Genomic DNA, 13,400 nt, shown 5'->3' with positions numbered 1-13,400 from the left:
TTGTGGTCCAAGTTGATGCTTCTGACTCCTCAGTTGGGGCTATTTTGTTACAGAGAGATTCTGAAAACCACTTAAAACCCTGCGCTTATCTGTCCAGAAAATTTTCTGAAACCGAATGCCGGTGGCATGTTTGGGAAAAGGAGGCATTTGCTGTAAAAGCCACTTTGGAAGCCTGGTGTCACCTCCTTGAAGGTGCTAAATGCCCTTTCGAGATTTGGACCGATCACAGGAATTTGGAAGCCCTCCACAACCCCCAGTGTCTCAGTCCTAAACAAATTCGCTGGGCTCAGTTTTTCAGTCATTTCAACTTCCAGTTAAAATTTATCCAAGGAAAGAAAAACTTTCTGGCCGATGCTTTGTCGTGTTTACCTCAGGATTTTGATGAAGGGGCAGATGTGGTTGGGACTGTTCTCACTGAACCACAACTGGGTTGGGTTGCTGTCACTCGGAGCCAGACCCGTGTGCAGGCAACCCTGCCCCCAGCCCAGTCTGGGAAGCAGAAAGTGCAAGTTCCTTGTCAGTTACAGAAGGACTTTCTCCAGGCACTGAAATCTGACACTTGGTTGCTAGCTAATAAAGACACTGTTTCTTTTGAAAACGGTCTGGCATGGGTGGAACACCACCTTTATGTACCCGAAACTTTAAGAGCTGAGATTTTACAGCATTCCCATGATGATAAACTTGCTGGGCACTTTGGTTTTGTCAAAACATTGCATTTGGTTCATCGTCAATTCTGGTGGCCTACCTTGAGACGCGATGTAAAAGACTATGTTGCTTCCTGTCCTGTTTGTGCAATGTCAAAACATAAGGGGGGGGGGGAACCACAGGGGCTTCTACAGCCAGTGGCCAGCCCGTCCCATCCCTGGGATGAGATTTCTATGGATTTTATTGTGGATCTTCCTCGCAGTCAGAATAAAACTGTCATTTGGGTTGTAAAAGATTTTTTTTCCAAACAAGCACATTTCATTCCATGTGCATCCATCCCGTCAGCCCCGCAACTGGCATGCCCACATCTACTGCCTCACGGTAGCCCCTCCCATTTGTTCAGTGATTGCGGGACACAGTTTACTTCCCAGTTTTGGAAATCATTTTTAAAATTGATTGGCACCAAACAAGCGCTATCCACGTCTTCCCATCCTGAGACTGACGGTTCTACTGAGATTTTAAACTCCACTCTTGAACAGTTTCTTAGAGCATACATTAACTACCATCAAGACAATTGGGTGGAGTTACTGCCTTTTGCTGAAGTGGCTTACAACAATGCTGTGCATCAAAGTACCGGGCAAACCCCTTTTCGTGTGGTTTCTGGTCATGACTTTGTTCCCATCCCTGAACTGCCACAACCCCCTTCCCAAACATTCTCTGCCTCTGACTGGGCTATTAAGCTGGCTGATTCCTGGCTGGTGATTCAACAAGCTTTGGCTGATGCCCAGGCTGCTTACAAGTTTCCAGCTGATAAGCATCGTTCCTTGCAACACAACTTCAAGATTGGGGATCAGGTGTATCTATCTACCAAATTTATCAAGTCACCACAACCTTCTAAAAAACTTGCTCCCAAGTTCATTGGTCCTTTCCCTATTGTTGGTCTTATCAATCCAGTGACTGTTAAATTGGACCTGCCTCACAACTTGAAACACTTGCACCCTGTTTTCCACTGCAGCTTGCTCAAGCCTGTCCACCACTCCTGCTGGCATCCTCAACCTCCTCCTCCTGCTCCGATCATGATTGATGGCCAACAGCACTTTGAGGTCAAGGAGGTTGTTGATTCTCGCAAGCTTTGAGGCACCCCCCAGTATCTGGTCCGATGGAAAGACTTTCCTCATCCTGAATGGGTGTCTGTCCACCATGTTAATGCTCCTGATTTAGTTTGCCGTTTCCACCTTGCTTACCCTTTGAAGCCTGCTGCTTAGTGTTTTCTTTCTTTTGGGGGGGGGGAATTATGTCAGGTTCACTGTTTCAATGTACAGTATACATCGTAATGTTTCACATGCCATGGCGCTGACGCGCGTTGCTGTTTGGGAGGGAGCTGCTGTGAAACCTTGTACCAAGCTCTGTATCTGTGTTCATTACAATGGAATGTGTTTGGGTTATGTTCTCTGTTCAAGGACTTTTCTCGCAGACCATCAGAAACCGTTAGGAGCACCTGGGATTGTGAACTTGGGAAGATTTTATGGGGGGAGGGATTTCATTTGCACCGAGGGTTTTTAGTTTGCATTTGGCACGCTTTTATCATTCTCAGCTTTCTCTGTGATCCTGCATACTATTCTTTAATAAATCAGATATCTTTGAATTCCTGCTCATGAGTCTGATAGTGTTTTAGAATAGGCAACAGTTACAGTCTGACTGTCTATCTGTATCTTTCTCTCTGTGTCTCTTACAGACCAGAACCAGCATTTGGTTTTGGTCCACATTTATGAAGGAGAAGTCAATTGTTACCCCCATATTTCAATCCCATGTCTGAATTCATTACAAAGGCCTGACATTTCTGGCAAATTTACAAGGCTGCACAGAATAAGTAGGTATTACTATAAATAATTAAATGGGCATATATGCTTGCATGTTGATAACCCAGATTAATTTGCCTACAAAGCGAGTGTCAAGAAGCCTGCTATACTGTATTTATTGTGAAGTTTTGTTTAAAAGTCATTTTAACTAGCGCTCTTAAGTGGAGAACATGAAAGTTCCCTATTTGTTTCTTATTTCTATTTTTTTCAAAGTGTATTTTTCTTTATTTTGTATGCTACCTTGGGCAGATATAAGTCTATCTTGCTACATATCTGAATGCTTATGTAAATCCTGATAATAAAATAATGACTATTATTGATACATTTCATATAATCCCTTACAGCCTACTTTTCTAGGCCATAAAACAATTTACATTTTTGTGGGGACTGGAGGTTGAGGAGCCAAGGAATAAAAAAAGAAGTGCTATACATTTGATGCAATTATATCCAGGCTTTGACCTTTTCCCCCATGAAACCCTGTCAACAATAATCTATTCTGCAGATCTTTATAATAGCTATTTAATGGATATAATTTCTGGAAACATTAAACCACAGGTGTGCTATAGAAGTTTTCCCAGAGGCAGCCAGCTGATGATTAGCTGCAGTCAGCCAGATGACTTGCAAAGCAGGAATGGGGTTTGACAGAAGCAAGAGAGGTAAGTCACCCAGCAGTAGTGGGTGGCACCACAGAGATGGGCTTTTTTCAAGGTCCACATTTTTTAGAGTCACAGGAAGGAAGCAAAAATCTAAGGAAGGCTCCTTTCTTATCAATCATGGGCATCCACAAGAACAGAAGGGGGCAGTTTCCCCCTCATATAAATTGCTTATCCCCAAATGCTCAGGTCTCATTAAAATAAATAAATAATAAAATAAAATATTGAAATAACAAGGCAAACTATGTAGCCATATGTAGCCACTATTCTATTCTGTTTAGGAAAAACAGCTTGCTTTTGAGAGTGACATCTGATGAATGAAATGACCTATGATGACTGGTATGCACATAAAACCTTTTTAAATCAACCTCCCTCCCTCCCTCCTGATAGAAAATGAATACTATCTCCTAAAATTAATTTTAAAATCCAGGTCATTGGACAGTACCATTCCTACTCAAACACAAAAGTTTATTAATATTGCTAACTCAGGTCATACTGTCTGTCTGTCTGTCTGTCTATCATGTATATCTGTGTGTACAGTATGTGTATGTATATATGTATATGTAAGTTTCTAAACTTTTAAATAAGTGACCGAGTCAATGTATGCAAATAATGCCTATCAGTGTTGTAGATATGTAGACCTGTGTTGCAAAAAGATGTTGGCAAAGCCAGGATGCAACTAGATTTGTTTTAATTTAATTTTAATTGAAATTAATTAGAACAGTTGATATAATTAGTCTCCATATGTGTTATAAATTTTTCTTTCTGACATACTAAAAACCACAATTTGATGCAATTTTTGGAATGGCTGACGGGCCACATCTAAAGCTTTCTGGGCTCATATATAGCTCTGTGCTTTATATTTTCCATGCATGGGCTAAAGCTTTCCAATAATTTTGGATTCGTGTTGAGTGAATTTTCATATTTATAACATTATATTACATTAAAAAATCCTAGTCCTTATCCCTATACATTTCTTTTTCCTTTTTCTTCTTCTTGTGTCCTGACTAGGAAGAGAGAGGAAAAAAAAAACTTCAGAGTTTTTTATCTATTGTGCATAGACTGTAGAATCTGAGTTTACATTCAGGGCCGCAACTAGGTGGGAGCAAGTGGGGCATGTACCCTGGGCACCACGCTGGAGGGGGCACCAAAATGAGTGCTAGGGGGGCACCAAAATGGGCATGGAATCCATGTTTGCCCCGGGTGACACAGACCCTAGTTGTGGGCTTGTTTACATTAATCTTGTGATTTTGCCACACCAGCTTCTTTGCCATGTGATTCTAGTGCTGTTTTGAACATGACAGATCCATAATTCTGCTACATTACAGTATTAACACACTTAAAAAGATAATATACTTAATATAATATTGCCTACTATACTGGGCAATTTTCGCCCTGTCTCCTACCTTCCCTTTTTGGGAAAGGTGGTTGAGAAAGTGGTTGCTTTGCAGCTCCAGAGGATTCTGGAGGAAACGGATTATCTGGACCCCTTTCAGTCAGGTTTCAGGCTGGGATATGGGACAGAGACTGCATTGGTTGCACTTATGGATGATCCCAATTGGTGGTGATAGGAGAGGAGAAATCTGTCCCTCGACCCCTCCATTGCGGGGTGCCGCAGGGTTTGGTTCTCTCTCCTCTCCTATTCAACATCTACATGAAACTGCTGGGCGAGATCATCCGTCACCACGGGATGAGGTATCATCAATATGCCAATGATACTCAGTTATATATTTCCATCCCAGGTGAGGTAAGTGATGCGGTAGCTGCCCTCTCCAAGTGCCTGGGGGCTGTGGGGGTCTGGATGGGGAACAACAGGCTTCAACTGAACCCTGGTAAGATGGAGTGGCTTCATTCTTGATGGTTCCTCTGTGTCCAGGAAGTTATCACCTTTAGTTCTGGATTGGGTTGCACTGCCCCATTCAGACCCGGTGCATAATCTGGGGGTCCTCCTGGACTCACAACTCCTGCTCGATGAGCAGGTTGCAGTCATAGCCAGAAGGGCCTTCACGCAACTTCGTGTTGTGCACCAGTTACACCCTTTCCTGGATCGAGAGGCCCTCTGAACAGTCACTCATGCCCTGGTCATCTCCCATATAGACTATTGTAATGCGCTCTACATGGGGCTACCCTTGAAGAGTATCCGGAAGCTTCAACTGATCCAGAATGCAGCTGCACAAGCAGTTTTTGGTGCCCCAAGATCGGCACATGTGACACCACTGCTGCGCAAGCTGCACTGGGTACCAGTTTGCTTCCAGGTCCAATTCAAGGTGTTGGTTATGACCTTTAAAGCCCTACATGGCATGGGGCCAGGTTACCTGAGGGACCACCTCATCCCCATAACATCGACCCGCCCCACCCAGTCATGCAGAGAAGGCATGCTACGAACCCCGCCGATAAAGGAATTCCACCTGGCGGGGTCCAGGAGGCGGGCCTTCTCTGCAGTGGCACCTGCCCTCTGGAACATTCTGCCCCCGGAGCTGAGACAGGCCCATTCGCTCCCAGACTTCCGGAAGAACCTAAAAACCTGGTTCTGCTGCCTCGCTTGGGGTGGGAGGGTGACAAGATCTTCGCTGCTGGATTTTATATTTTCTATTGTATATTTATTTGATTTTATAGAGTATTTATATTGTAACTTATGTGTTTTAACTTTGATTGTAAACCACCCAGAGTCCCCTTTTTGGGGGAGATGGGCAGTGATGGAAATTTGAAATATAAATAAATAAAATAAATAAATATGAGATACAGTAATTAATACAGTCTTCTGCTGATAAACTCTAAATTTTGACATCACCATTGTCTGATGACCAATGAAAAATATTGTCTGCCAGTTAATGGCAATTGAGTTGGTGCTTTTGACAAACACTAGTCCCTGCTGAATACTGCAAAGGACTATTCTAGTCAATTTACATCTACTCTCATATATGGCTTTCCAAGTATTTATTATATACATATGTGATATAGTATCAGAGATCTTGAGAACTGGAGTTGACATGATTTTAAAGTATAAAAGCTCAATAGCTCTAGGGAAAAAAATATGTATACTTTGTGATACTTTTAGCTTAGCAATAAAACTTTGGGTTTTGGAGTGAAACTTCTTGGTCCATCCACAAAAATGGTGTGTTGAGGCATAGGACAGCAGAAGGTAACATCAACATCTGCTTCCTTCATCTTGCAAATGTTTCTGAAGCCATGATCAAGGAAGAGGGACAGGTTAGGATATTCTTACAATTAAATGAGGCAATTAAATGATCCTGCAGTTAGGCTATTTAACAAAAATCATTCTGCAGTTTCTTAGAGAAACTGTAATTCTAGAACTAGCTTTCTTCCATTAGTGGTAAGGAGATCCAAGACAAATATTTTTCAGAAACTCAGAATTCTGGCCGGGTTCACATTTTTCCACTGAGTTATGAAGTAATTTAAATCAGTGTTTTGACTTGAATGACGTTTTATAAAGCACAATGCTCTATACACATAAAGGAAAAATCTGTGTATCATGTAAGCTGAAAAGCAATGTTGTTCAAACTAGATAAGTATGATTCTAAAAGTGATGCTCATCCTGATATAATTTGTCTTCTGGCTACCAGGTAAATACAGGAGAGAAGATCACTGAAATGGAGGTTTGACTTTAGAGTAGATTTACATTATAGTATACACTCCTGTATAGACGGGACACAAAGGAATAAAGACTATTCCAAGAAATGTATTACAATCCAATAGGTGCTAAATGAAGTCCTTGGCTTTTTTAATGCTTATCTTTAATGCCAGCTTATTGAAAGGCAAGGAGGGAGAGAAACAAGGTATATATGCAGCTGCAGAAACTAAGGGACAGCAAGATCCTTCAAAGCAAACTAGCTCTTATGTAAGTTGATCGGCTGTTTGTATTTTGGGCTGCATCAGATGTATTCTGGAATGCAGAGTTCCACCTTTGATCCAGCCCAACACAGGGCTTTCATGTCCACCTATGGAAGAAAATAGTGAGCTTGTTTGCCCGATAGTTTTATTGGATTGGGTGAGGTTGTCCTATGAACATCATAACACAGTCAGTAGAAAATTAGTATGTCCTATGAACATCATAACACAGTCAGTAGAAAATTAGAAGGGACTAATTTAGCTTTGAACACCCTCAAGGCTCCCTTCATTAACTATGTTGTACAAACAAGGATGAGAAGGAAAATAATGCTGGAATAGAGATGAACTCCTGGAATAGCCATATAAGAAGGAGGCTTATCAAAGCATTCTACCTTTCTGTTTTATTTCTTCCCCCAGTTACATGGGAAATAGAAGAGGAGAAAAACTATGAGGGTAAGCCACTTTGACTCCATTCATGGTGGCACCAACCCTAATCAGGTAAGCACAGTTTTTTTTTAATTCTGAGAAAACAAAATACCAGGAAGTGTCAACCTTCCAAGCACCTTCAGGTAGACCACATGGAGAAGTCTCTTTCAGCTACTAGAACTGCCATACAAGACTGCAAAATAATGTGAAGTTCCTCAGTGAGGCTTAAATCCATGTCATTCACCTCCATGATGAAGCACCATGTCAAGGCCAGGCCATCTTTTAGAGGCCTAGTAAATGCTGCAAGCCAAAAGCCTGATGTGATGATTTCCATGCCAACTTGTTCTTCCTTCCAAATAAATAGATTTTTTTCTCTCAGTGGAAAAGAAAACTGGCAAAAAAAGAGAAAGGACCATAATCTCAGGGAATATACTGCATGCAAAAGACCTAGATTTAATCCACAGCATCTCCATGTAGGGATCACAATCATTGAAAGCTGCTATTCAGTATTGGTTTAGCAAGCTGTATGACAGTATATATCTGACAGTATAAGCTGCTTCTTACAACTCTACCAGGTTGTCCCATTGCTAGTATGGATAGCAGGAGCAAAGTGATGTCCAGGTATGTATTCCTGTTCTGCTTCCAAAGTATTGCTTTTCTGGATTTGTACCTGAAATGCTACTGTTCATTTTGCTTGCAGTGGTTATGTTTTTTCTAGGCCAATCCCTGCACTTTGATTGGCTTCTTTGCAGAGGCAGGAATGCCTCCTCAGCTCAGGTAGCAGTTATCACTGTCTCTAATACCTTCTAGAGCTACTACCTTTACCAATAGTCCTACAATAGTGCAGTGGTTTTAACAGTTGTCTAGCACATTCATCTTTGCTGGTTCAAAATGTGGCAAAACCTGTTTTGAATTGCTGTTTTTCTTTTTCTAAGCTACCTACTTTTCTAGTGCTTTTTAAAAATAAGTCCAACAGAATAGTTCAATCACCTCCAGTCATTTGAAATAATTTTTGAAAAATAAGTCCCCCATTTTTGATAAGCCCCTTTTTAAAAAATAAGTCCAGAAGTAGAATGTTTCAGTCAGTTGATTTAGTCTTTCCAATTGCATGGTAGAACACATACAGCTTGTTCAAGAAGTCTGATCCAAAAGTAGAAAATATGTAACTCTGGCTTTTCTTTGTTACCTGTTATCATGTTGTTATTTTCATTCAGTAACTAATGTACTGATTCTTGTCTCTTCCTTTTATTTTGAAAATAACTAAATAAGACATTTTTGTAATTCTTACTGTCATTCACCAACCTCAGATCACTCTGACCTCTGGTTTTTCGTTTTGTGTGATCTGATGTACTGTTTCTTAGAGATCTTTCACTTTTTCCACTTCCTTTGTGTAACCTTTTTTCTTGTTAGATATTCATTAAGCTTTTTGTGCAACCATATTGGCTGCTGATGTCCTCTACTTTCTTTCCAACGCAGAATTGTTTGCAGTTGTACTTTTAGTATTACTTTCTTTAGAAACTTCTATCCATCTTGAACTCCTTTTCCCATTTGCCTCTTAGGCCATGAAATTTTGTTTATCATTACTCCAAGTTTATACAATGTCTGATTTTTTGAAGTCCAAAAGATGCATTTGATTATACTTAATGTTAGTTTCCTTAAAATCACTGGTTTCCTTAAAATCAGTGGTCACTCTCCTCACTGCACTTGCCTCTTCCTCTTTTTCAGCTAAGTCTATTCTACTTGTTAGTAACAAGTCAAAGACTGTTGATCCTTCTTATTCCAGCAGTCCCTATGGATAACTCTAAATATGGTCCAAGAAACCAAATCTCCAGTTGACACCATCCAAGTTACCATCTTGGAAGTTGATCTGACACATCTTTGATCCGTGCTCCTGGCATACAGCTTAATTGACAACCTAATGGATCCAGTCAACATATGCTTGTTTCTGTTGTTTGTGGTGAGTCACCAACAATCACAACTCTTTCCTTCCAGATGGTACTGTATTAAACGGCAGAAATTCTGAAGAATAAAGAAAGGCAAACAAAAACACAGAGAAGGGAAAGTGATCTGTCTCATCTTAACTCTTAAGTGCTGGAATTTGCTATCCTAAAGAAGGGACTTTGGCTGCCACAATATGTGCTTTTAAAATGGATGGCCAAAAGAATAAGCACTTCTGCAGATAGCATGGAAACTGAAATGTGGGAAATAAATCAAGCCATTCTAGGACCAATTTATATTTGTAATTCTGCTAAAAGATTCAGAAACATTTACCTTTCCGTGATAAATGGCTTTTTGGAATGTTTGAATGTGGGATCTTTGTAAAAATATGATCTGGACAAAGAAACAGAATTTACCCTGCATGAGATTCAGTCCTGAAAGCACCAAATACAGTTATATGCAGAAACCTTGTGGTTTTAGCATCTTATACTCATCTTAGGCTGATTAAACAACTGTCATGGCATTGTATATTTTGCTCTTGAGATCCTACAATAGGATGGCCAAGGGCTATTTTTGGCCTTTGAATGATGTGTCAAAGCCCTCATTCCAAAAGTAGGTAGGGCCAGGACAAATAAATAGATAGAGCCTGGAGAAAATTAAACTTGATTCACTTTAATCTATATGATTCTATTAAATCTATACTAAATATAGATTAAAGTAAATTAATTGTAATTGTAATTTGGATTTTAATTGTTTTTAATAAGAATTTTATTAAATTTAAAACAAAGATAAAAACTACCAAAAAGCAAAAAGACCTACAAAAACTAAAAAGTGAGAAACACAAGAAGAAAATTTTTAAAGATTACAACTGTCCTAACAAGCAGGAACCATGCTGAGACAAGGAATAGGTCTCTAGTGTTTTATTACTGCTACATTAGACAGAAAATCCTAACAAACTGAAGAAGCGTGAGAAAACCCATACAGATAAACCCCAAAAGTCAAGGCGGGTCTGTTCTGTGTCTCTTTGAATGATAGCTCAAATTCTTGCTACTACGCATGCATTTCCCCCCCTGGATAGGGGCCCCCTCCTGCTCACCATCAGGGCTCATGACAACAACAACAAGAATATACAGCAATTTCCATAATCAATCCCTTACTCTATATCAAACCAAGATCACATTATTTCTATAAATCAATCCATCAATACACATAGAAGTCACTAAATAATTGTTCCTTCCCCTTATATTAAAAAAGAATACATATGTTTGTGTGTGTGTGTGTGTGTATGTGCATCTAAACCAGCTTCCCTCCTGTAAACACAACCTTTATTCAATCATTTCCTTCCTAACACTATTCTATATATTTCTGTCTACTATAATAAAAATCAAATTATAAAAACATATAAATTGTCTACTTTTATAATTAATAATACTACAACTAAACTCTATTAAACCTAAAACCAAACAATTATTATTATACATTATAGATACATTATAAATCTTAAAAAACAAACTTTAAAAAGAAACCAATAAATCTTAATTCAAATCATTAAAAAGACATAAAATCATAAAAGACGTCATTGTCAATCTAATTAAGCATTCTTAAATTTTTTATAATTAATAATACTACTACAATCTTAATCCTTTTACATCTAAAACCAAGCAATTATTATTATACCTTATAGATACCTTATAAATATTAAAACCTTAAAAAGAAACCAATAAAACTTAATCCAAATCATCAAAAAGACATAAAATCATAAAAAACCTCATTGTCAATCTGATTAAACATTCTTAAATGTTTACCCCACCCCGAAATATACCAAGACATTTGCATATCTCCATTTTACATACAAGGCATTTTTCATACAGAGATCGAACAGCCCAACTGCCCCCCTTAAAAACTCAGACTTCTCAGCAAAAAACCTCCCACAAATCAAGCTCTCTTCTCTCCCATAACATTCACACAGAAAACCATAACAATGTCCCAGAAAAACAACTTTCTTAGTAGTCTGCAGCTCAGACTGTCACTTTAACTCCTCCAGCACCAAAATATAGCCTTTGCCTGGCATTACTTTGATCTCATTGTCAATAGAAACATCTCCATCTTTGCCAAAATCTCCATCTTCCTGTATAACATCTTCAGCCAGATGACACACTTTAGAAATAATATCTTCTCCAATGTCCTGTATATTCTGCAGAATAGTTTGACAGCACTCTGAGAGAGTCTCTTTGAAAGTCTGCTTAAGCTCACAACAAAGCTCTGAAAAAAATCTTGAAATCTTCCATGTTTCAGGCAATAGATTATGGCATCCCCTAGATACTTGACTTGCACAAATAGGAGTTAAAGAGTTAATAAAAAAACTTCCAAATGAAATTGGCAAGAGAAAGTGCACTAACAAGCAGGTCCCAGAGAAAGTGAACAGAAAGCTGAAGATTCAAAACGGCAAATCTAAGGTGCAGGAAAATAATCAATCCTTCAAATTCAGTACAAAAATAATAGAAGGAAGGCAATTATTTATTCTCAATCCTCCTTAACCTTTAAACAGGAAAACAAGCCAAAACTTTAAAAGATTCTTAAAAGTTTAATCCAGAAATAACGATAAGCACCAAGAGAGTCTGCTTCTTCTTGATGTAGAAAGCCTCTCTTGGGGTACATAAACTTAAAAGAAAAATTTAAATTGTGTGGTTTAGAAATGGGTTAGCCCAACCTACTGTCCCTTTAAGGTTACAAACACAGCTTGGAAATGACAGCGTCCCCGCCTCCTGTCATTTCTTATCAGATTGTAGCCAATGCTGCAATTCTCTGGCTGCAAGATGGTGTTCAGGAGAGCAGATGGAGTGATTCTGAGCTTCTTCTTCACTCATGAAAAAGCTCAGGGCTTCAGGAAAAAGCCTGCCCAAGCCTCCCCCACCCCCCAAAAGCATGCGTTGTCAGCTCTGTCCACAGACTCCGCAGACACAGCTGCTCAGTTGGTCATGTTCCCACCGGACGTCGTAATTTGGATTTTAATTGTAAAGTGCATGTGACCCCCCCTTGTTAGAGGTTATATATATATACATACAGACATACAGACATACATATTTGTTGATGTTATTGTCTAGACTGCCATTGTGTTATTTCTCTTCTTGTTTTTTAATTATTTTTATTTATGTCACTGTATCTATATCTTGCTTTATACTGTGAACCACCCAGCGTCGTCCTGAAGTCAGGCAGTTCCAAAATCAAATAGAAATGTCCTCCACAGGGCCTCCCTAAACCCTTGATAGGACATACCCACCTCTGTGCTTTAAGGAACTTTGCATCTCCCCCACTAAATTATTTTTCCAATTATCCTTCTTTAGGTATTAAATACTTTTCTTCTTGTCATATTCAAAATCAGTTTTAGTGGCAACGTTGGAGACAGTATCCAAGGCTTTTGGGAACCATGTGGAACTCTGGGGGCTCAAGTTATGCCCTCTTGAAGAAGAATCCATCTGTGACAGCCAAATTCTTATGCAGGTCTTCATTGGCTGTAGCACTGTAGGGCTTATGTGCGGTTTAGGTCCATGCTCGTGATAAACTTTCATATCTTTGCATGTTTATTATGAAGAACTGAAATGGGCTCTGTCAATGGAACAAGCTTACTGTGTTTTGTGACCAGGGGTCCTTTCTTTTTTCAGCTCATGTATGTTAGCAAATGTCTCTGAATAAATAGATGGAATGAATCTAGTGAGTTATGATTGTGGTAAACTTTATTTGGTTTAGATTATTTATTTAGGTAAAGCAGACTGAACAAATACATTTTTTCTAAAACATGATCCTCTGAAAATTCAGCAATTAAGGCAGCACTGAGAGCAAAAGGAAACTCAGAAAACCTCCTTAGCTCTACCTGGTTGCTCAGCAACACAAAGGTTGACTTAGGTAACTATCGTAGATTTCCCCTGCCTTTGTATGAACTAAGGCTCTAAGGACAAATTAATTCTCTTTTTGCACTTACTTGCACAAATTCATGCGTGAAACAACAAGAAGTGCTTTATTTTTATATCTC

Source organism: Candoia aspera, chromosome 6 (assembly GCF_035149785.1).
Source record: "Candoia aspera isolate rCanAsp1 chromosome 6, rCanAsp1.hap2, whole genome shotgun sequence".
Lineage (NCBI taxonomy): Eukaryota > Metazoa > Chordata > Lepidosauria > Squamata > Boidae > Candoia > Candoia aspera.
The sequence above is the reverse complement of the archived record's forward strand: the minus strand, read 5'-3'. Positions refer to the sequence as shown.